Here is a 26215-nt window from a genome sequence, read left to right as displayed (position 1 = left end):
CATTTTTTACCCCTTACTTCATCTCTGCAGTTATTCTTGCTCAGACTGGCTCTTTATGACAATTTGAGTGCCAAGAACATAGACCCACATCACAGCAGGATATTTTAAAAATCAAGGTTACTGCAAATGCGAAAAAATAGATTTCTAAAAATAAAAAACAAATAAACAAAAAAGCCCCCACGACTCAATGTTTTTATACTAACCCCAACAAAAGCAGGTTTAGTTCCAAAGAATATTTTAGTGAGTCATATTCAAAGGATTCTTAGTTATTTATAAAGTACAGCACATAAACATTGCACTCAATACATTTGTTGTTTATCCAGTACTGTAAATAAAACTGACAGCAACTTGAACTTTTCCTTGTTAAAGAATATGAGCCTCATGTAAAACCCCAGTGATCTGTCACGTTTTGATCTTTTAAGGTAAGTGTTTGTGAAAAGGTTCAGTTTAAGCATTCCTCTCGGTGCTCTCTCTCTATAACAGGAGAAAGAAACGGTTTTATTACTGTCATCGTGGATCATAAATATCAATCTCAGGCTTTATTTGCTGTAGCAGCAGCAATAGCAAAGCAGGAAATTAGGATCCTTTAAAAAAAAAAAACAACAAACCCTGTATTTATTGGATTTAGTTACAGAAAAGAAAATATAAATAGTAGTCTAGATAACTGTAGTGTAACATGCTCTAAGACATTTTTTTTTTCAATTTTTGAGATCTTAAACCACTGAATTTAATTGTTTTTTTCATCCTATATTCTATATCCCTATATTCTAAAATCTGAACTGAGTTATTTGACTCAGATAGTAAACACTCATATACTATAATCACAGATATTAGTATTTTAATTAAAAAAAAATACATATTTGATGGAAAATGAAACAAAAAACCAAAACACATGAATGAAGAAATATTTTGACTTACAAAATTGAAGAATCTAATTAATGCCACTTCTAACCATTGAAGTGTTTAGAGTTATGTTCATTTATGTTCTGCGCCCTTCATTACAAGAATTTTTTTTTTTTTTTTCATTTTATAAAACAGCAGCTCTGACAGTCTCAGGTTTATTTTCATGCACTTGTTCTAATTCATTATTGTTTCTGTTATTCAACAAAGAAAAACACGTAATTATTGATATGGTGAAGGTTTCTGTAAGGAGACATTTGTTTAACATTTATGGAAGGAGTCTCCAGGCGTTTGCACTTTGCAGTTCTAGGTAACATGACAATATATGGTGTATCCACTCTAAAATTAAATACCAATTACTGAATATGTTTCACGTCAGCTTGGCATGATTAGCATGCTAGCATGAAATGCGCATTATAGCGACACCAAGTTTAAGCAAACATTTATCTTCTGTTCAAGCACACATGAGTATATAGTAACCCTGGCGATTTTTCTAGCTAACACTTTCTATTATTTTGATATTGGCATCTTATTAATATTAATCAGCACAGATAACAGCACACACACACACTCTTTTGATGTAACCTACAAGGAAAAAGCTTGATTTTATTATTGTATGTGAAAGTCGATGACAGCAGCATGAGAGCGTTTTACTTAGACTGTGCTTTGAAAGCACAGTCGCACCATCATCTGTGTGTCTTTGCATCTTTTATTCATGCTTTATTCGAACCCTTTGCAAGCACTGAAGCAGAAGCTGAGTTTAGAGTGTGAAAAGAGAATTCCTAACTGCAGACCACATGCTGAGTCCTCACTTGCCTTATAAATAAGGCAACTGCCTTTAATTAGTTGCCGCCAATCGGCAGGGTTCTGGGGGTCTGAGAAGATGAAGACTTTAGGAAACATCTTGTCCAAAGATTTACTCAAAGTCAGAAAAGTGCTTATTATATATATATATATGTATTACCAAAAGTATATCAAGGAAAGCAGAAAGTTTACTGTAGGCTATGGAGCAGCACTAATGCTTTTTAAAAATTTTTCTTGTTTTTTTTTTTTTGGAAACACATGCGAAAAGATAAACTGAACGTTTAATTGTGTGACACGGCTCGAGGAAAAACTAGTAAGATATGCGAGAATGACACAAAGTCTGATGCCACTTTCTTCTAAATAATGTGTTATTTCATTAACTTTGAAAGAAAGTGAGTAAAGAATAAAAGACTTCATGTGTGATGAAGTGGAATTACTGTTAGCAACTTGAACCTGAGTATATTCCTATAATATACCATTAATGCCACTAAAAAACATTTGGCTGTTCCTATGGTAACCATGGACAGCTGGTATAAATGCATGTAAAACAGAATAATATGAAGAGGTAAGGCTGGAGGCTGATTTCTTTCTAGCCCAGACTGTAGATTCATGCATCCGATCAGTGACAGTCGTGAACCCAGAGTGAAACTTATTATTTTTTGTCTTGTTTATGGTTTAACCTAAAGCTAAAAACCAGGATATAGTTGGATTTAATGTTGTTGAACATCCTAGAGCGAGTTTCTCATCGCAATATATAGTCATTCTCTCAGCATCCTCTCGCTCTCTCTCTCTCTCTCTCAAAATATGCAGTCTGTCATTTTACTCATAAACCAGAAAGCATAAAGTCCTGAAGACTTTCCCATGCTGGGAAACTTTGCAAAGCACATGACTTACAACAAAGACTCTTTCCATAAATGTTAAAATAAATGTCTCCTATCAAAAGCATCACCACATCAATGATTATACATTTTGCTTTGTTAAACATACAACACATTTTTATATGTTTATTATTAGTCTTAGATTATGCGCAGCATCTGCTTTATAAGTCCATGTGTATGAGCTGTTACTATAGAAATAATAATGTATTAGAATGAGCATATTAATGTAAACTTATTGTTCATGGTACAGCTGGAACAACTGTCCAAGCTGTACAGTTATACAAATATAATACACACCTCCTGACCAATCAGATTCGAGAATTCAACTGCGCTGTGGTACAAATCACAATATCACAATATCGTCATATTGAATTGAAATGTTAAGAGTAGTGAAGTTTGGGCTGCTGGTTTTGGAGAGAAAAATAAAATGCTAATGCTGGTCATATGAGGTCGAAGGAGGAAATGGTTTTCGCAGCACATTTTGTCAGGTTTTCTCATACACAAATTCAACATTCACATAAAGACAGGTAGGTGGAAGCGAAAGTGTGTGTGAGATCGTTTATCCTGTGTCACTGAGGGCACTTTAATCAAACCAAGAGATATGTGAGTATTCAGAGTGTCAGTGAAGGAAGCAGTGAATCCTGGTCCCCGTTAACTACCTTCCCGCATCTCATGTCTTTAATATCGCCGTAAAAAGAGCTTAACAATCGAGTGGCCTTGAACACTCGATGAATCGCTTCTGCTTCTTTATTTCGAATTTCCGTCTTTTTTTAGTTTTTGTGATGAAAAAATTAAACCAAGAATCATGTCAGAACTTTTCCCACCCTCAATGTGAAATGACATAAAGCATATAAAAATTGAGTGAAAAACAATCAGAAACATTTTTGTGAAAAATAGGAAAAATAAAAACGATATAATAATAACCTTGTTGCATAAGTATGCACACCCTTTTATAATTGGGGTTTTCAGAATGAACCAATCACATTCAATCCAATGTTCAAAAGTAATTATCATACAGCTGTCTTCATTGAAATTATTCTGATGAACCCCCAAAAAAAGCTGTTTCTGTAGGATTTTCTTGAGATCTTCTTGGTTTCATCTGACTGCTGAAGCCGTGGTCTGCAAAGAGCTTACAAAGCCTGTACAGGATCTCATTGTTGAAAGGTATCAGTCAGGAGAGAGGAACAAGTGGAGAAAATGGAGCGCCACAGTGACATCACCAAGAACAGGACATCTCTCCAAAATTTACAAAAGGACAAGGCAAAAACTTACCAGGGAGGCTGCCAAGAGACCTACAGCAACATTAAAGGAGCTGTAGGAATATCTGACAAGTACTTTACTCTCTTTTTTTCTCTCTCTCTTTTGTTAAACCAACTGTCCATTTGTTTATTGAACTGTCCATTTTTTTTTACTGAATTGTTTGTTTTTTCAATGAATAATCCATTTTTCATTTTATTCAAATTTTCACTTGTCAATTTTTTTTTGCTGAACTGCCTGTTTTTCTTCACTGAACTTTTTTTTTTAACAAACTCTCCAGTGTTTAACGGAACTATTCATTAACTATACATTTTTTTTGTATTAAACGCTCATGTAATGTCCTACTTCACCACACCGATGGACAACGAGATAATTTAAATAAAAGAAACAGTCAGAATAACGCTTTACATTTAGTACTTAAACCTGAACATTTCTATCATAAATCTTTTCTTTGTTTCTTTGAGGTCAGTGGCTCGGTTGAACTGCAGTGGTAAAGAAAAAAAAAATAAAGTAAAGTTTTTGACCCTGCACTGTTTAATAGAGGTGACTGTGGCTCTGAGGCGTTCATCCTTGAAGTGTTTGATGAACATAAATAACAGAAAGAAGGAAAACATGTTTTCCTTTTCACCTTCATAGGCAGAAGAATCCTCTCACAATGTACCAGGCAAAAAAAAAAAAATTACGGATGTTGGTTTCCTAGTTACTGATCAACATTGTAATCAGTTTGATTCTTAGAAACTTGTCTATGACTAAAAAGTCTATGTATATATTTATTTTTTTATTTTATTTTTATTGGTTTGTTTTATGTATTTCATTTTATATGTATTTTTTATATTCATAAGTTCACAAAAAATATTATTTCATATTTTAATATAAATCTTATTTACATTTGCATAACAGGCTGGACACACATTTTTTGTGTGGACAAAATCAAGTTGGTTGTGATTAAAAATTGTGTGTTGTTATTCTTCTTTGAAAGAAATTCTATAAAGCAAAGATGCCTTCAAATATAATGAAATTAATCCTTTCAAAAAGTAAGCAGTCAACAGTAAACAACAAATACAAAATTTGATCAAATTTGTATTTGTGTTTAAAAACACAAAATAGACTTATATACATTGTCGTGTTTTTTCTTTTTTTTTTTCTTTTTTTTGGAAACTACCTGGTAGGTTGTCCAGGCTTATCAGAAACAATCGCAGACAGCACTGAAGATGTTTTTATTATTATTATTATTATTATTATTATTATTATTATTATTATTGGAAACGTTGAAATATACAACAAATTTCTCTGTATTGTTGCATTTTTACAAAAATTTTTTTTTAGTAATTTTTTTTTTCAATAACATTAAATGATTATTGTAAAATTTTACCAGGATAAAATTTGTAAAAAGCAGACATTTAAAAAAAACTCATCCATTTGAAAATATGATGTCAGTTCCGGGACATGATGTCACTGCAGAAAACAGATCCTCACTGAATGATAGACGTAACAGGTTGGACGTGCTATAAACAAGCTATAAACAATGATCATTATTTTTCCTTTGAAAAATAATGATCAGTGTTTTAAAATTTAATTTATTTATTTTTTTAGCTAAACTGCATTACATTTAACATGCAAAACCTTTTAACTGTTTTAGCCAGATGATTACAAATACCATAAACTGTACTGGGGACACTAATAAGGAAATAAAGAAAATGTGCTGCACTTTTTCACGAAGTCTATCCCCCCAATCTAATCTCGTCTTACAGGTGCTACACTCGATGCCAAGCCTAAATTCTCGTTATAACACTATTACAGAAAACAAGAAAAGTCCAGGACTAAGTTATTTAAATACACGATGCTTGCTTCAGCATGAAAAATTGATTCGGTTTGAACTTATTAGCATCTCTAATAGCCCCTGATATTGTGGTGCTAACAGAACGCTCGGAGAGAGACGATGCGAGGGATTCTGAGGTGGCCTTAGATGATTATGATTATAACCTGACAGAAAAGCGTGAGTAGGCGATGGAACCATTTGCACTCTGTCATGTTTTGCTGCTACACTTTTTAACGCTGCTACTGAAGAAAAATGTTTTGAAGTATCAGCTTTGAAAAGGGAACACGGGCCAAAACTAGCGTCGTGGTGGAGATCTACAGGGCTGCCTCAGCTCAGTCCTTTTAAGCGACTCATGATAAGCTTCGTTGTCCAATTAGAAAAGCAAACTAACTGTATTTGCCTCTGTTGACTCAACAGAGGCAACGACAATCTCTACTACTTCATTCCAAGCTTTATTTTCTTTCATATTTTCCCTATACACATTTAATGAGAGGTTGAGATAAGAGATAAGATGGAAGATAAGTTTGTCCGTAAGTTTCAGGTCATTTGGGACTGAAGAAACATCTAACCAGACATGCCATACGATTTGGTACAAGGAATCATTCAAGGCAGTCATTCGAATTTTGGCGCTTTACTGCGATAAATTTGCTTGTCACTGAAATCGCAATTCCGTGTCGCATACGTACGTACAAAATTAATCATCACCTGGTGCTTGCTAGGGTGAACCCAGGTTAAATCCCCAATAAGATACAATTTAATGGGTCTAATTATATCCAGTAAAAGATAGTTGGGGGAATTTTTTTTAAATATAATGGATCCAGATCCTATTCTATTGGGCGTAAAGTGGGAGTACACTCTGGACAAGTGGCCCATCCATCACCATTTTTTAAAAGGTGGGAAGAAACTGGAGAACCTTGACGAAACCCACACAGACAGAGGGAGAACATTGGAAAACTTGTACAGACAGTAACCAGAGCTCAGGATCAAAGCTTGTACCCGGGAGCTGTGAAAGAACAACACTCTGCTGAAATTTCATCTCTGCTTAAGGCAAAGGACTCCTGCTAAGCAGACTGATCACTGGATTACTGTTGTGTTGCTCAGAAACAAATGTAGGTCTTGAATATCATATACTTGTCATCAGTGAAGTGATTCTGATTAACCCCAAATAAATATCATTTTTTTTCTTTAGGGTTTTCTTGATATCTTCTTGGTTTCATCTGACTGCTAAAGCCATGGTCCACAAACAGCTTACGAAGCATGTACAGGATTTGCTGAAGGGTATCGATCAGGAGAGGGATACAAAAGAATTTCCAGAACATAAGATGTACCATGGAACAAGGTGAAGGCCATCATCAAGAAAGAGAAAATGGTCCACCTCAGTGACATTACCAAGAAAAGGATGTCCCTCAAAAATAGACAAAAAAGACAAGATTGAAAAACACTTTTCAGGGAGGTTGACAAGAGACCTTAAAGGACGTTAAACATTAAAGAAGCTGTAGGAAAATCTGGCAAATTCTGCTCACTCCTTGCATGTGACAACAATCTCTCATATTCTTCATGTCTGGGCTATGTGGTAGAGTGGCTAGAGGGAAGAAAAACCATTCAAATCCACCTAAATCACCTCAAACCATGTGGCAAAATGTGCTATAGTCTGATAAGACCATGGTATAAAATTTTGGGCATTATTCTAAAAGATACGTTTGGCGCAAAAACAAGACTGCTTATCACCCAAAGAACACTATACGCACAGTGAAGCGTGGTGGTGGCAGCATCATGCTGTGGGGCAGCTTCTCTTCGGCTGGGGCTAGGGCCGTAGTCAAGATAGAGGGAATCATGGACCACTCCAAATACCAAGCACAAAAAAAGCACAAATCCATATCGACAAAGGAACAGCTTCAGAAGAAGAAGATGAATGTTTCGGAATGGCCCAGTCAGAGCCCAGCTCTAAATCCTATCAAAAACCTGTGGAGTGACTTGAAGAGGGCTGTGCACAGGAGATCCCTTCACAATTTAATAGATCTGGAGCAACTTTGGAAGAAAGACGAAAAAAAAAATTGCCAATCAAGATGTGTTAAGTTGGTTGACTTTTACCAGAAGAGTTTTTTTTGCTTTCTTTTTATTCTAAAACGTTTCTATTTGTTTTGTTTTTTTCACTTGAATTGTACTGGATGCTGTATCACATAAAGGTGGTAAAAGCTCTGACATGATATATCTTGGTTTCTTTTTTTTTAATCATAAAAACCTACAAGTTTAACAGGGGTTGAGATAATGATCTGTATGAGATAATGTACATTATTCACTTTTAATTCACTTTCACTTGTGTACCATTTCACATGCATTTCTTTTCATACGTGATTTGTGTTATACATGATTCATTTACTTTCACTTGTGTATTTTCCATATTAACAGTTTATTTTAACATCTGAAATTGACCATTTTTTGTTGTATACAGTTGCATGTCATATAAACAGTCCAACAGGCGTCTCTGTTTAGAGAACAGTTCTTAATAAACTCGGCGTTAAACCACACACAGTGCACTGATGGTGTGCTTCTTGAGCTCAAATGTTAAAAGTTTAGTAAAGAATTTATTTACTTCCTAACCTTAACTTTGCCCCCACTGTTACTCTAACTCCTGCCTTCACCCTGTTTCTTTCTTGTTTTATAATCCATCCAGCTTTTACCTTATTCACTTTGGAACAAGCTAAATAAATGGGTTTAACCTCAGCAGATCAAGTGGGTGTGCTTCTGAAGAGCATTAACATCTCTAACCTTCCTGAAAGCCCTGTGGTGTTAAAGTCATGCTAGAAATCAGTCAGATTTACTCACTCTGTGTGTGTGTGTGTGATATCACCTTTAATATTATGCTCTAATGCTAATTAACACTCATTAACCTTATTAGGTTAGCATAGCATAAAGCTGCAGGATACAAAATTCAAGAACTGGCATATATAGCGGATATAAAAAAGTCTACCCAGCCCAGTTAAAACTGCAGGTTTTTATTAAAAAACATTAAAAAAAGAAAGAAATGAAGACAAATAATGTCATATCTTTTTCCACCTTTAAATGTGATATAGCAACCGACAAAATTCAAGTGAAAAACAAACAGAAATGTTTTAAGGGGGGAAAAAAAGAACAAAATAATAATAATAATAATAAGTTGGGTGCATAAGTTTGCACACCCCATTAACTAATGCACCTTTCGCGTGTAATACAGCACTCAGTCTTTTTGGGTAAGAGTCTACCAAATTAGCACATCTTGATTTGGCCATTCTTTGCAAAAAAAAAATAAAAAATGGTCCAGATCTATCAAATCCTCAAACACGCCACCATTTGATATTCTTCAAATGACGTCCTATGGCGTTATTCCCGATCTACCAATTCCCATGTCAGATCTGGTTCTCCTCTGGGAAATCCTAAACACATAGTGTAGCGTTGGCACAAAAGTGCTAATTTTCCATAGAACTCATGGGAATAACAAAAATACAGCACCAACCAACAAATTCGCACAAGGGTAACCAGGTCCCCCGGCATGAGCACTGACTCTGAGCCAACAATTTAAAACCAAGAAGCAGGTATATAAGTGGTTCGTTCTCTTTCATGAATTAGGTCATGGAGTTGAAGAGATCAATGAGTCCATCAAATATAAGGTTCTTGTCTCTATACACCAGTTAGGCTTTAATTCCTTCCACTATCCTTGCCATCAGAAGGATTATCACATGCTGCTCTGAATAGGGAAACCTGTTCTTCTGGGTAGTCTGATTAGATTTTCTCTATTTTGGAGGAGAACTGAGGGGCCATTTACGAGACAACGTTTTCAGCCAAAAATGGGAAACTTTTTATGCGTTTTGCCTGTTCGTTTACACGACAATGGCATTTTGGGGACTGAAAACGCATATTTTTGAAAACAGGTTTCAAAGTGCAAGTTTTTGAAAACGCCGCCGTTATCGTCTCCATGTAAACACCCAATACGGGAATCTTTGAAAACGGTGACATCACGCGCGTGCGTAGTACGTGTTAGGTATGTAGACATGCGCAGTACGTGTCTATTGTAAAGGCAAGCGCAAACAAACGTACACAACAATGACGGAGTACATGGTAGTGTTGTTGCTGCTCAAGAGTTTGCTAACGCTTCTTCAGCAAAGTGTGGATTTACTTGACCAATATTACAACCAACTAACAAGGTGACAGCGCCAACTACTGGCCAACTACTCGTGTAAACGTAGCCTGAAATAGGAAATATGAAGCCATTTGTTTCAAGAGCTATCAAGCCTACCTTTCATGGCTAATCAAGTCTCGTGGGAATAGTTTTGGGTAATTGATGTGGTCACAAGGCTTGTAGGTGCAGTAGTTTGGGCATCTTTGCAGAACTCGAAAGACGTTGTAGTAGATTCATCTCATTCCTGGTGGATCCTGGGGGAGGGAGTTTGTTCTATTTCTCGACAAGCCAATGCCCTTGATGTGTAACCTTGTATAGAGGTTTGGCGCTCGTGTGGTGGCGAGGTCTTCTGTAACAGATGGACACAAGTTCTCCATGTTAATTAACAGTCCGAGCGAAATACACAAGAGGGTCAGGAGGTCTGATTGCCGTCCCTCACATTTCCAGACAGCTTTTAACTGAGTGTTGAATACTTCAGTGGATAATCTCAGCTGGTTACTGGAGATGTAATCATGCGCTCATCCCAGAACTCTTATTCATGATCTGCTCATATGAGACATCCTCCCACACATGGACGGATATGGATGTTTTCGAAAACATAGGTATAAGCCTCCTAATAAGCCGAATGAAATTGAATTGAAATGCACATATGAGAAGAAAACATAGTTATAAGCCTCCTAATAAGCCAAATGAAATTGAATTGAAATGCACATACAGTATGAGAAGAAAACATAGCTTCATGTTCTCAATTTATTAATCATTCGATGGGCATAATTAAGACTTCATAACAACATTAATGATTTATTAATAATTGTTGCTGAATTTCTTAGATGGTTCATCTTTGTTTCTTAAACAACATTATGCAGTGTGATGTAGTGCATGTCAGGAAATGTGACTCCTCACAGTCCATCAGGAGAGAATGTAATGAGGGCTGAAGGTGATCTCTTTATCACACACACACACACATACACACATATACACACACACAAAAGCTTTAATTAACGCCACCGCTGGTAAATGAAGCCGTGTCCATTTTCTCTGATCAATGCTTACGCCACCGCTAATGACCTGCCGACGCCATTTAGGACTCGCACACACCTTTTACACACTCGCCAGCTAAACACGACTCACACACTGATCAGTTTAACACACTGATTAGAACACATTTGAAAGAAAATAAGATTTTAAAAAATAAGTTGTTAAAAGAAAATACCGATACTACCCCGAAGTTGATTCTTTTCCCAGAACAGCACATCCTTAAATGTTTTATTCCTCTAATACCACAATAATGTATCAACAATTACATTTTTTATATATCCACAAGTGAAAAACATCACAATATATCAGAGGTTTAAATGTTTATACCTGTATTTAATGTTGTGGAACATCTACAAAAAAAAAAAAAAAAAAAAAAGTTTGTATTCTCATTTATATTTATAATAAAAAGTTCCTCACCAGCCTCGTTTTTTGCGTTCTTTTGAAGATATTAAGTTAAAAAACACAGATTTTCATATTACGGGGAAGCCGGAAAGCATAAACTTCTCTGTCCTGAAGTCAGAAAACTTACAGCTTTACTTCTGACACTGGAGACTCCTTCCATTAATGTTAAATAAATGTCTCTTTAGAGAAAACTTCACCGTATCAACGATTACAGGGTTTTTTCGTGTGTGTGTGTGTGTGTGAATGAGCTGTTACTATAGAAACGATAAGGTATTGAAAAAACACCTTCTAACAGTTCACATTGTGGTATAATATCACATTTTTTCAAGCATAATTATGACAAAACTTTTTCGTTTGGGGTTACTTCTAAAAAAAAAACTCACTTTAGACGGTAACTAAGATAAGATTAAATATTGTTAATTATGAAATCAGATTCTAACATTTTATACGTAGCTGCATGAAGCAGCCAAGCAACAAAATGACACATTTTTTCCACTCATTGAAGCTGCACTTGCGTAAAGTCCACATTAAAATCAACAGCACCTAGTGTGGAACCCTGGGGAACACTATCCATGATTCTTTACAAGCGAAAGACAGTTTCTCGTCTGTCTGTGACTGTGGCAAAAAAAATGGTGCTTTTAACTAAAAATAAAAACTCAGGAAGTTAAATAAAGGGTGTGATGTGCTGTGGCTGTTGTCATGATTACATGGATGTTAGGGACACGGGTTTGACATGTTCCTGCTCACAGCTGGTTGCTCTTAATGATTAGCTCACACAAGGGAGAACCAGCAGCTTTAGAAATTAAATAAGATTCCTAAATAATTATGAAGACATACTATTCATAAACAATATTGATAGATAGCTGCTGCTGCTGCTGCTGCATTATGATGATGATGATGATGATGATGATGATGATGGAGAAGCACTTTCTGCTGTATTTGAACAAAATTGACCTCAAACTGAAATTGTCTCTGGCCATTTTGTCTCTCATTTTCTTTTGGTTATTGTTTCCTGTATGTCTTAACTCTTGTTCCTGGGTCCCTAATTTTCATATCTAGCCACAGTTTCCTGTTCTTCCTGTTTCCTCTCTCTCTCTCTCTCTCTCTCTCTCTCTCTCTCTGTCTCTCTGTCTCTCTCTCTGTTTATTAGCTTTCACTGTTACTTGTTTCCCAAATGAACAAAATGCAGATTCTATTCCCTCTATAACACTGTTGCCTTCCAGTGTGATCCATTTCTGTTGAATTCTGGATCCTGATTGGTCAGAAGGTGTTGATTCATTTTCTGTAACAGCAGCTCTGACAGTAATGCAGCTGCAAATCACAGATTTGTTTATATTAATGCCTTCAATCTAATACATTTTGTTTCTATAGTAACAACGTACAGTACACAAAGATTTGATTGATTGAGATCTGGTTGAAAAGACGTTTATTTAGCATTTTTTGGAAGGAGTCGCCAGTGTAAGTGCTTTGTAATGATCAGAAGTAAAGCTGTGACTTTAAGTTGTCTGATATCTTCTGTAACACAACAAGCTGAGAGAAAAAAAGCAGGGAAAAAAAGAGTCTGGTGAGAGAATGATTGGTTATAGCTGCTATAACGTAACTGATAACAGGAACTAACTTGTTTCATGGACAATGTAAGCATAACTATGTGACTATAAACAGATAAAAAGTATCACATGTTGTTCTTTAACAAACAAAAAAAAAAGTCATAGCTGGCAAACTGCTGTTGTATTAATGGAATAAAAAATAAAAACTTCAGAGTGTGCTATTATGGGAAAATAATTGGGATGGTAAGAACAACTCCAATTCTTCACACTTCCCCGTTGTTGATTATTTTTCTATAACAGCACATCCTATGATGTTTTATTTCTTATATTGATTATATATTGATATTGATTAATTGACACTTGAATTGATGGTAAATTGGATGGTATAGAGAGAACAATTGTTCATTTTGGATATGTTTCAGATTTAACTTTTTTATTTTTTGGTCAATTTATAATTAATTTGGCTTATTTTGTACTCCTGTGATTTGCTGACATCTATATGAAATTTATAGCTTTGTACATGAGCAGGCAAGTAGCACAATCTGAAAAGAGTTGCTTTTATTTCCACTAAAGAAGGTGTTATGTTAGTCCAGTGTTAGTCATAAAAGCACTAATTAGTTTCTCGGTATGCTAATGTCTGAGAACGCTGTCAAAACATAACGTCCCCAAGGTGCAGTAAAGCTGATTGGAAAGTGTGTTTTTTTAAAATATATTTACAGCAAAAGAAAGAAGTCCTGCTAAGCATAGAACTGTGTGTAATTGTTGCTGTGTAACTTGCTGATGAATGCTGACACAGAGAAATTGCGTGTATAAGACAAGCAGAGGCCTGAGGAATGCCATCCCCAACTTTAAATTTAAACATAATTTACATTCACAAAGAGCAATGATGCGTGAAGGGTCTTATCCTGCGTTCAAACTCGCAAGTGAAGATGACCAGTTGCCCGTCGCTTTGTTCTTACTGTGAACGCAGGCTTATTAATAATGGATTTTGATCTGAGGTGTGAAGCGAAGCTCTCTGCTTCAGTATTAAAATGAATCATCAGCTAAAACGCAGGAGATTTTCCTACGTCACATATATCCTAAGTCTTATTTCATATAAATTATTTATTCTTGAATATAAGCGTTACAGTGAACAGTAACACTAAAACTGACAAGATTGAAAATTAATAACTGCTCCCTTATGGTATCACAGTCAGGAGTCAGTGGCAGGTGTGTGTGCATGTGTGAAAAGTCTTTTATTTAGGCTTATACAATGCTGAATACTCGAATGTGATTAGTCAGAAAGAGTTGATTAATTCTCTATAACAGCAGATCTGATAATTGTGCAACGTGTGGCACTTTTTTGTTACTAGTCCTGTCTCCATCCCTGTCCTGTCTTTGGTTTGTTATCCTACTGTGTTCACCTGTTCTGTGTTAAGTCCTTGATTAGGTTGTCTATTTATACCTGGTGTCGTCCTAGTATCTTCGCGAAGTCTTGCCATGGAATTCTGAGCATTGGTCTTTCGATTTCTCATGCTTGTATTTTGCTTGTTTATTATGGATTTTCCTAAGATAACTTTGCCTGCTTGTGTTTTGACCACGTTAACGGTGATTAAATTTTAAATTAAGCTCTCATTACAATATTCATTAATTTACATAGTAACGAATTAAACAGGGACATGTATGATATGCAAGATTTATGGAAGCGTCAGCACTTTGTAACAGACAGAGTTAACGCTTTAACTTTGAGTTTTCTGACATCTTCAGGACAGAGGCGTTTACAGCGTTACAGTTTCTTGGTAATGTGATAATCAGTGTTTCTTTTTGTGATTAACTTCAAGAGAGAGAAAAAAGTAAGAGTGTTTATAGCTGTTAAGTGTTAAAATGAGATAACTTGTTTCAGGAAGTGCTGTTATAGGAAAATAATCAACTTCAGGGTGATTACAGTAACTCTGCCTCACCACACCTGTTGCTAATCATTTTCCTAATAACAAATAATTTCATAATCATAATCTCTAAATCCATAATTCCAACATTCCTGTATGAGCATCTCAATATTCAGTATTCCAGGAGTGTAACACACACACACCGAACCTGTCATTAAGCCCATCTGCTCATTGTCAATGTGATTGTGCAGCTTAATAACATTTCATTAGGATACTGACACTGCTCAACTCAGACCAAGTGTGTGTGTGTGTGTGTGTGTGTGTGTGTGTGTGTGTGTGTGTAGTATAAAGCAGAGACGGTACAGCTTTGTGTGATCCTGCAGGAAGGTTACATGACAAAATTGTGTTTTTCTGCCCTCTGAAGAGAAAAGAGACAGCAGAGCAGAGACAGAGAGAAAGAAAGTGTGTGTGTGTGTGTGTGTGTGTTAAAACTCAGCCAGACTAAACTTGCTTTTGAGTTATTATTAAAGTCACACACTGAAGGTCATGTTCAGTCAGAACCGCACTGTTAACTTTAACTTTATTTGCTTTAACTTTAACGTTATTTTGTTAACCAATGTCTTCAGGTAGATTTTTTTTTTTCTGGAAACAAGCACAACAGCAATGGTGGTAATAAAAAAAAAACACTCAGGAAGAAGTATGAATAAATAAAGGCGTGAGGTTGGAGCTGATTTCTTTCCCTCCCAGACTGTAGATTCCTGCAGCCTATCAGTGACAGTCATGTCAGGTGATTAGACGGAGTGACACGCCCCTCCATTTTGGCTGAAAATTTTCAGACACATCGGTAACGCATCATCAGCAGTGATAAAAATATAGTCAGACGTGTAATGAACACAAACTCCAAAATGCCTTTGGAGGTGAACAGAAACTAAAAGTTGATAGACTAAACACAATTAATTTTAACATCAATATTACCAAAAAGACAAATACCAGAAATAATAAAACAATACATCTTCATAAACTATATTCAAAATAAACACAAAGTAAAACAATGACCCCCCTGCTCACATAGACTTGATAGACTAGGCCTACACTACCCATAATTCTTCAGGATAGCATAAAATGGGGAACAGGAAGGCCGCACATCCTCTTAAACCCCACCCCCAGAACCATGCTGCAGCCAGAGACAAAAGGTAAGAAAAGGGAATTGATATAAACTCTGAATAAAACAAAGAAAGAAAACCCTTGGTGTCTTTTCTTCAGTCTAATGTGCACCTTAGACTAGAAAAAATAATCATAATCATTTTCAAGCAAACAAACAGTTATACAAATAATATAAACCAAACAAACACAGAACATATAAACACTTAGGATAACTTATGACATTGTCACAATATATATATATATATATATATATATATATATATATATATATATAATATAAAATCAGCCATAGCATTAAAACCGCCTGCCTAATATTGTGTACGTCCCCCTTGTGCCACCAGAACAGCTCTGACCCATTGAGGCATGGACTCCACGAGACCTCTGAAGGTGTGCTGTGGTACCTGGCACTGGATGGGCTACCCTTTGCTCCCCACACGCATCACTGAGCCTTGGGCGCCCATGACCCTATCGCCGGTTCAACGGTTGTCCTTCCTTGGACCACTTTTGGTAAGTACTAACCACTGCATACTGGGAACACCCCACAAGACCTGCCATTTTGGAGATGCTCTGGTCCAGTCATCTACATCCAGGGCCATCGCGATTTGGCCCTTGTCAAAGTTGCTCAAATCCCATTTTTCCTGCTTCCAATACACCATATATCCCACCCCATGGCAGGTTCCACTGTAACGAGATAATCAATGTTATTCACGTCACACTAATGGTGTGTGTATATATAGAGATATAGATATAGATATAGATAGCCATTGGGTGTCCTTGCTTCTCTCATGCTCTTGTTTCTCAATCTCTAGTTCTTTTGTTAATAGATATTTCTTATTAAAAAAACTTTTGTGCAGCCTTGTTTCGCATGCTTCTTGAATTTGGAGTAACCACATGATCTGCCCTAGTGTGTGTGTGTGTGTGTGTGTGTGTGTGTGTGTGTGTACCCACTTCATGTGTCAAAATCTTAATTAAAAGTGGAATTATCCAGGTTTTCATGTTAAAACTTTTATTATAATCAACCACACCGATTTGCCTGAAAACATCATTCAATCTCTGTAGGTTTTCTTGTTGTAAGCATAACGCTACATAGTTTGCAAATGAATTAATCAGAAATAAAATATCATACAAATAACTGATATTTCCCATTAGCTAAAATTCAAATTGCTGCCTAGTCAGTTATGTTAGTGAATTGAATTGATGCTAGTCTAACCTGATTATTAGGAAAGAAAACTTTAGTTAAATGTTAGCAAATTATCAAAACTTATCTCACCATGGTTTTGCCTGTTAGATGGAGTTCATGTCTTCTAGTGAGGAAAAGGGGAGCCCTAATTTTATAAGTCTTATAAAAAATTTCCAGCATATTGAAATATTTTAGTGAGGTTACTCATCCTCAAGTTCCACACTGTAGTCTGGTGGATTATCATGAAACACATATGGATAGCTATAGCGCTAACTAACTGCATTGTGAAGCATGATTAGATCATTACAGATGATGAATTGGTACAGTTTTCGATTTTTTTTTCCCCCCCTTGATGCATATAGTCAAAGACCTTGGAGATTTGTAATGACTTCATACATTTTTATTTTTATCTCAGAGTAAAAAAATGTTTCTTTTCGTGAAAACGTAATTAAGTAAGCGTACAAGTATTATTGTTATTCAATCATTCAATTCCATTAACATGTAAAGTATAAATACCCCCAAATAATACTTACAATTGTAACAATGTACAATTACTCATTTATTTTCCATCCTTGGTTAATAATAAGTTAGATTTTTGCCCCACTCCTATGTAATATCATGACCAGCCATCAATGCTAACATTTGTATGGTCTGTATTCACTGTTTATAGATTTCCATTAGGCTGCTTAGTCATTAAGCTGTAATTTGTGTGTGTGTGGTTTTGCTGCAACGTCTCACAAAAGCTTTTATATATGTATGTATGTATGTATGTATGTATGCATTTATTTATTTATTTCATTGCTTCTGACTTTTCGTTGTGTTCTTGTTTTTCTGTCGGGAGCTTGAGTTGCATTATACGTCTGACCCTGATCTTCCTCGCTCTGGTGCGTGTTCCCCGGGTGTGGATTGAGTGCAGCGTCTGATCTCTTTCACTGCTGGTGAGGAAGTTTGTTCTGCGCTGCTCCTTTGACTCTATTTGTGCTTGTTTGAGGCAACTCGAGGCCACTCGGCTCTTTGTGCCAGCACGCGCGTGAGCTTATTTTGTGTGCTGCTTTGTGCAATTCTGTGGGTTCGAAGGTGAGGTGTTCAGAGAGGTGGCATTGTGGCTGCGAGGATGGTGTGGGCTGTGATCAGGTCACTCTGTGCAGTTCAATCACAGAAACAGTTTTTGAAAGAAACCTGTCTGCTCTTTGTGTTCTTTTTTTTCCCTCTGTGGATTTGTTTTTTTTATACATTTCTATATTCATTTTCTGTTGTAAAGTGAATTTGGGTATGAGAGATTTATTTAAGATAAATATTTATTTATTTATTTAAATATTATTATTATTATGTGTTTATTGCATTACGTATTGCATATTGTATTTGAAGATACACAATCTGCATGACACCTCACTGCATCACTTCTCACTAGGAGTGCAGTAAGCTGTGTTATTATTGGCTGAGAGCAGAGGGAACATGCTGGAATTCTGAAAACTCCCAGCATGCCGAGCATCAACCTAAATGTCACTATTGCCCGGTTTGTGTGTGTGCTCATGAGAATGTGTGTATGCGTGTCAGCCAGATGGTCTACACTGTTACTCCAATGTAGATGTGTATGTATGGGTAAAACTGTGTGTGTGTATGTGTGTGTCTTGGCTCTGCTGTCTGACTCACACCATCTGGAAGGTGCCACTGCAGCAGAAGAAGCACACAGTGTGCCATTAACCTCTGTATCACACACACACACACACACACTTCCCTTTGATCATGGGTTAAAGAAAGTAAGTTATAATAGTAACAAGAAGAAGAAGAATGAACAAATGTGATTCAGATTAATGAAACTTATTAGTGCAGAGTCAAGCCAATTTAGAGGTCATCATGGAGGTTATTAAGGAGGTCATTGAGGTCACTATTGAGGTTATTATATAAGTCATTACGGATGTGATTATGAAGGTCTTTCAGAAAGTGATTATGGTGGTCATTGAGCTCAATATGGAGCTCACTGAGCTAATTATAGAGGCCAATCATTATAGAGGTCATTGTTGTTATTAAGGTGGTGTTAATGGATTTCATATTTGGTCTTTTATGATCCAGCATGCCTACTTCGATCAAAAGGTGCAGGCTATTTGTTGGTACCTCAAATAGTGAAGGCTACAGCAGGGGGTAGAGCTTTCTCTTACAAAGCCCCACAATTATGGAACAGCCTCCCAACTAGTGTTCGGGGCTCAGACACAGTCTCGGTGTTTAAGTCTAGACTGAAAACATGTTTGTTTCGTCAAGCCTTTTTTCTTAGGTAAAGGAGGAGATTTGGAGGATTCACAGGCATAGAGTGTTGTGGTGAACTGGGATGTTCACCACAACACTCACACTCTCATGCATTCACTCAGGTTTGTTGAAGGTGGAGTGGCTGGCCGCTTTCTGTCCCAGGGTGCCCTAATGTCTGTGTTACCTTCTGGCTCTCCCTTTTAGTTATGCTGTCACAGCTAGTCTTCCCAGAGTCCCTGCTTGCACTCTGCATGCAAAGTACATTGTCCTTAACCATTACAGGACAAAAGCTTACCTAACAACCGCGCCCTCTCTCTCTTTCTCTCTCTCTCTCTCTCTCTCTCTCTCTCTTTGTCGAGCTACACATGCTACTCCTGAGATACCAGTGATCCTGACCCCTTCTGCTGACCTCCCTGATCCATCCTGATACCCTACTTCTGGTTGGAGTATCATCAGTCGAGATCACTGGCTGCTGCTGGGGGTGGCTCCACATGGATGGCCTGAAGATCATTGGGATTGCTGGGGATGGTGCCACTTATGGGCTGTGGAGATGGCTTGGGGATCTGTTGTACTGTGATGGCTTGGGACTGCGATTGCTGTGGTGACTTTGGGGCTGCGGTTGCCGCGAGCAATTTTGCACTCAGGTCTCCATCAGTGGACAGTGGATAAGTTCAACAAAGCAGATTTCATGTGAAAACTGTAATGAATTTCCTGGTTACATAATTGCACATTTGCATTGTGTCCATGTAGTACACAGTTATAGAAGGGATTTATTTATAATTGCACTATCCGTTGTCACCCAGATGAGGATGGGTTCCCTTTTGAATCTGGTTCCTTTCAAGTTTTCTTTCTCATATCAGCTAAGGAAGTTTTTCCTTGCCACTCTTGCCTCTAGCTTGCTTATTATGGATAAATTCATTGATTTAATGTCCATTGTTAAAAGCGCTATACAAATAAAAGTGAATTGAATTAAACTATGAGGTCCTTTATGGAGATCATTAAGGAGTTGATTATTGTTGATTAAGTTGATTAAGGAGTTGATGAAGATCATGGTGGTCATTGTGAAAGTCACTATGAGTTAAAATAATGCTCATTAATGGCAACTATGGGGGTCACTATAAGATCATTATGGGGATGACTGAGGTCACTATGAAGATCACTAGAGATCACGGGATCATTGAAGTCATTAAGGAAGTCATTGTCAGGTCACTATGGAGGTCACTATGGAGGTCACTATGGAGGTCATTATGGAGGTCATTATGGAGTTATCTGAGGTCATGACAAAGTCATTATGGTGGTCACTGAGGTCAATAAGGAGCTGATTATGGAAGTGATTATGATGTCATTATAAAGCTCATTGAGTTAATTATAGAGCACATTGAAGTTAATATTGTGAACTATGGGAGGTCATTATGGAGGTAATTATAAAGGTCATGGAGGTCATTGTGGAGGTCACTATGAGGTCATAATGGAGGTCATTGAGGTCACTATGGACGTGATTATAAAGTTCATGGAGGTCGTTGTGAAGATCACTGAGTGATCATTATGGAGGTTATTATTAAATTCATGGAGGTCATGGTGGAGGTCAGTGAGTTTCTTAGGAATCTCATCAAGGCCATGCTGGAGGTCATTGAGATCATTATGATGAATATTAGTGTCACTATAGAGGTGATTATGAGGTCATTATGGAAGTTAGTTAGCGTTACAATGCTGAGCGAACAGTGATTCTCTCTCTCTCTCTCACACGCACTCACACACAATCTGTAGAATCTGGAGTGTTTAAAGGGAGTGAGGGATATGAAACATCCATTAGCATTACTGTTACATGCTGATGTGAGAGTAAGGTGTAGACCTGAATAATTCATTATTTTCAAGTCAAGTGGCTTTCTTGTCATTTCAACTATATACAGCTGGTACAGTACACAGTGAAACAAAACAATGTTCCTCCAGGACCATGGTGCTACATAAAACAACAGAGAACTACATGAGATTACACAGAACTACATAAAGTGCACGTGTGCAAACGTGCAAACAGTGCAAGACAGTACAATAATTACTAAAACAATAGACACAGTAAAGGACAGACAATAGACACAGTAAAGGACGGTGCAGCGCCAACCAGTACACAGTTCCAGTGTGGAATAAAGTGCAAAAAGATATTACAGTATAATAATAAATGCTGTAAATTTAAACATAACATACTAGTTAGCAGCAAAAGTGCAGGTGGTCAATAATTTATTTTGTTTATGGTGTTTTAGCAGCAATTTAAGAAAGAAATGTGCAAAAATTGCAAAGGGAGTGGAATGATGTTCATTTGAATATGAGAGTGTGTGTGTGTGTGTGTGTGTGTGTGTGTGTGTGTGTGTATGTATATGCATGTGGGTTGGTGTCAGGCCACTGTCTGGGTATTGAGGAGTCTGATGGCTTGGGGGAAGAAACTGTTACACAGTCTGACTGTGGGGGTGTGAATGCTTCAGTACCTTTTGCCAGACGGCAAGAGGGTGAAGAGTTTGCTTTGGAATGTCTTAAAATCTGTGCATAGTTTGCATATACTGTATATTAGAATCATCCAGATTTACCAGAAAGGAATGGTTCAGGAATGATTAGAGTGTGCACAGTCCATGATGTCAAAATTTTAATGCTGTGATAAACTATGACTTAAGAAAATACACTTGAGAAGTTTAATAATATTTATGTACAATATTCCCATTTGGCATGAATGTGACCCAACATAGGAAGTGCTACATTTTGGAGATATTTCTAAACTTTTTTTTTTTTCCAAACCCGGATTACTGGCTATCTCACAAAAACATCTAGTGCAAATTCTCCTGATTTGAATAATATGTGATTTAGATCTCATAAATAAACCATTCATTAGTTTTGAAACTGAAAATTTCATTTATCAATATCAACCCATACTAAAGAGGGGGAAACAAGCAACAGGTGTTAATAATCAGCAAGGGACCCAATTAACAGACAGAGGACAGGAAACATTGACCATAAAAGAAAAGTGGAGGGCAAAATGGACAGACAGGGTATGATGTACAGGATATGAATGGTAAACAGGCACAGGATTAACGATCGGACATTAATAATCAGACTTGTGTTGTAAATTTCATGGCTTTATCTATAAATACTGATAAATTTCTCTGTCATTGTTGTAAGAAAAGATTGACATTAATTTTAAAAACGTTTAATCAAAGAGGAAGTGAATTGTCTCTCTGTCTCTGTCATTCTCCAGTGTGTGTGACGGATGAGTGAAATCTCTCAGAAGGGAAACGAGTGGACGGACTGATAAAGAAATTTAATTTATATGCAAATCCAAAGGGCAGCCAATCAATTATTTTTATTTTAATAGAGACTTAAACTCTTGACTCTGATTGGTCACTTCATTTCACTCTTAATTCTGATCATCGTGACCTCCTTAACTCTGAGTATGAGGAGTGACATCATCACTCAATCGTATCAGTAACCCATTGTCCAATTTTCCACTTCCTGCTCACTGACCCACCCACTTGTTTGAAAGTTTTTCTACATGTGATTATGAAAGTGCATTTTATCATGTTAGGCCATGAATTGTGATCACTTGACAGAAAATTATTCATAGGAGAAATTCTGAATTTTTTTTTTTTCTTTTTTTTTTTTCCCCTACATATGAAAAAAAAAACACATGCAAATGAAAAGTCACATGACGATGTGAAGGAATATTTTTTTTTTTAGATTTCACATGTTATGTTTCACGTTTTTAAATTTAAAATTTTTCTAAAACTGGATTTTTAAAGTTAGTTTATTTTCACCTGTGAATTTTTCACATTATGATTAGTTTATTTACTATTTATTTATTTATTTATTTTCATTGTTCATTTTTTTTTCCACGTAGGACCTGTGGTTTTACTGATCACCTACTATTCGCATGATGTCAAAAAATGTTTACTTTAGTTCACGTGTACAATTTCAGAGCCTCACACATTGAAATGCACCTTCACATATTGTTCACATTAACACACGTGAAATGGATGTGATTTTTCTGCAAGTTATGGACCCAGCTATCCACAGACCTCTTGAGAAACGTTTGTTTTCTGTATGTTCTTCACCAGCTCCATAAACGAATACAAATTCGGGGTGCGCTCAAAAATCGTGAACATCATATAATATTCTGTTTAATTATCGCTTAATTTCCTGCAGGTTTAGTTTCACGTACTGTTACTCAAATATTCGGCAAAGATCACCAGCAGCATTACGATGCCTCACTAAATCTGTGTTGATCTGAAGGAAAACTTGCTCGTACTGTATGATTAGAATATTTCTGCATTATCACAGTGTTTGATACCGAAGCTCAGAAACGGAGGCTCAGCGCTGAACGTGTAGCAATGCAACGCTGGGATTATTCTGGCTCGTGATTTCCATCAGGGGGAGAAAATGAAGCCGCTGTCAAAGACTCAACGGAATGAATGCAACAAAAAAAAAAAGAAAAGAAAGAAAAAAAAAAAAAAACAGCCGAGCCTGAAAAGTGCAAACGCATACACCCACATTCCCGCTCGCTCTGAGTTTATATGATCAGAGCTCTGATCGTGTTTCTCGTCTGTGTGTTATCCTCAGTAATCTTCACGCAGCCGAACTAATTTACTCTCACCGCTGACGATAATGATGTCGCCGATGTGCGCGCTTATTTTCTGTACAAAATTTACACCGTGTTACGGGAAGACATCGAAACGATGCCCTTCTTCTTTTCTTCTTCTTCCTTTGCAGTGAAGTTACTCTTCTCTTCTTTCGCCAGACTGAGGTACACGCCTGACAAAATGCTTTCCCAAGAAAGCACATGTCCATATTATACTTCTTATATACTGTAACTGTCACATGAACATCACTTGTGAATAATCACGTGATTCAGATGAGAAATTTGCGTGTGATTTATAGACATTTCACATGTTTTCATACATTTTGTATATATAGCGCACGTGCTTTTCTTTTTCCGTTTGTGATTTCATACATACAGTATGATTCACTTATTTCCCCACGTGATTCTTTCACATGATTCATTTATTTTTGTAATTATTTCACATGATTGAATTATTTGCACGTGATTTTATTCATATGATTAATTGATTTTCACATGTAAGTTTCTCATGATTCATTTATTTCCACGTTTAGTTTTTCACAATTCATTTTTCACAGCTGATTTTTTTCACATGATCTATTTTTCACATATAATTTTCTCAGATGATTCATTTCATTCATTTCATGTGATTTTCCCCCATTTCCCCCAAATGATTCATTTTTTTCATGATTCGTGTATTTTCACGTTATTTTTCACACATGATTCATTGCTTTTCACATGTGATTTTTTCACACTTTATTTTTAACGTGATTTTTGTTACGTGATTCATTTTTCACATGTGATGTCCTTCACATAAATATTTTTTATTTTCACAGGTAAACCTGTAGTGCATGTTTTTATTTACACACATTTTTGTCTGACATGATTCATTTTAAACATGATTTTTTCCACATCCTTAATTTTTCCCAGGTGATTTTTACACGATTCATTTTTCACATGTGATTTTACACACGAATCATTTATTTTCATATGTGATTTTCTTCAAATAAAAATTAATGTTATTTATCCATCTGATTTTTAGACATGATTAATTTATTTTCACATACAATTTGTTTTACACACTTTTAATTTATTTGTGATTTAAATTTAATTTAAAGTGATTTTTACACTATTTATTTTCACACATTTAAAAACATTTTCACATGCAAAACTGTTTCCCATGTTAACGCTATTGTAACTGGACAAGCAATGTTAGTGTTAAACAACCACTAATGATGATACAGCCAATAGACTACCACCAGAATTGCACTTTTCACATTAAAAAATGTCTAAAAGAGTGTTTTTTTTAAACAAAAAGCAAGTATATGTAGATAAAATGATAAAACAAGGATGTGCAGTAAAAGCGTGAAAAACCAATGAAATAAAACAAAAACATAAAAGAAAAACAACTGATAAAGAAATAAAAAAAATAAAAAGAATAAAGACAGATTGCAAAAAAATATTATTCTAATTTCTACCTTCTTTAAGATTCAAACAAATGCTAAAGCTAAGCAGTTATTTTCTTGAATATAAGGGCATTGAAAAGGCATTGAGAACACAAGCTGAGTTTAATAGAGGTGAATGCTTTCATACTGAGTAGATTAAAGGATCTCTCTCTCCCTCTCTCTCCCCCTCTCTCTCTCTCTGCCTTTCCTTTACAGCTACCACAGGTAGTGGGGTAAGTGATGAAAAGCCTTGAATCTTTTTTTTTTTTCCTAATTACATCAATTCAGTTAGGAAAGAAATTCATAAAATCATTACTAGAGCTTAAGGAGATCTGGGAGGTCAGTGTCTGACTGATTTGGAGTCAATTTTAGATGCAGTATTAAGCAGGAACTTGTTTAAGGAAGGAGGGCGATAATTAAACAGTAACAGCCGAAGGTTGGCAGCTCAATCAGTGGCAGACAAAAGAGCTGCTCGCCGGGGGGAAATGGTGAAGAAGAAGACGAATGTGTTACTTTCATCTGCAGCCCAGCACCAATGAATGTTTATCTCTCTACAACATGACAAGGACACCGAGGACACCGAGGACACCAGCCCTCCAGTTCACACCAGACTTATTCATAGTCAGTGAGGTAAATTCAAGTTACGTCAATATTTACATGGGGAAAGTTGCTTGTGTTCAGGATTGGGTTCTGCAGGCACCTATTGATTGATCTCTACTCAGATTATTAAAATCACCTGTGTGTAGTTCACATCTCTGGGGTTGCCAGATTTTGCCAGAGTAGAAGAGCTCAAGAATTGTTTTCTTTTTTTTTTTTATTAGGTTAAACCACTGCCTTTAAACACTTGCCTTTAAGCCTGAAAAAAAAAGTCAAGGGACAGAAAATGCGAACTGAAGGAGGAAATAGCTTTTTTCTTTGC

The 26215-nt window shown here is 36.3% G+C and overlaps 1 long non-coding RNA gene across 2 annotated transcripts; it reads left to right on the top strand.

Annotated features, from left to right (window-relative positions):
• The first annotated feature begins 15821 nt into the window (after nucleotides 1–15821).
• Nucleotides 15822–24393, top strand: LOC117596192 (uncharacterized). 2 transcript variants are annotated; one of them, XR_008301063.1, is made up of 3 exons: nucleotides 15822–15859; nucleotides 16172–16337; nucleotides 24004–24393. It is a non-coding gene; the product is annotated as an uncharacterized LOC117596192 (long non-coding RNA). The 2 variants fall into 2 exon arrangements; XR_008301064.1 differs by lacking the exon at nucleotides 24004–24393 and adding an exon at nucleotides 22496–22849.
• Nucleotides 24394–26215: the final 1822 nt, after the last annotated feature.

This window comes from Pangasianodon hypophthalmus, chromosome 26, assembly GCF_027358585.1.
Source record: "Pangasianodon hypophthalmus isolate fPanHyp1 chromosome 26, fPanHyp1.pri, whole genome shotgun sequence".
Taxonomy (NCBI): domain Eukaryota; kingdom Metazoa; phylum Chordata; class Actinopteri; order Siluriformes; family Pangasiidae; genus Pangasianodon; species Pangasianodon hypophthalmus.
Note: the sequence above shows the minus strand (reverse complement) of the source record. Positions and strands in the feature narration are given on the sequence as shown.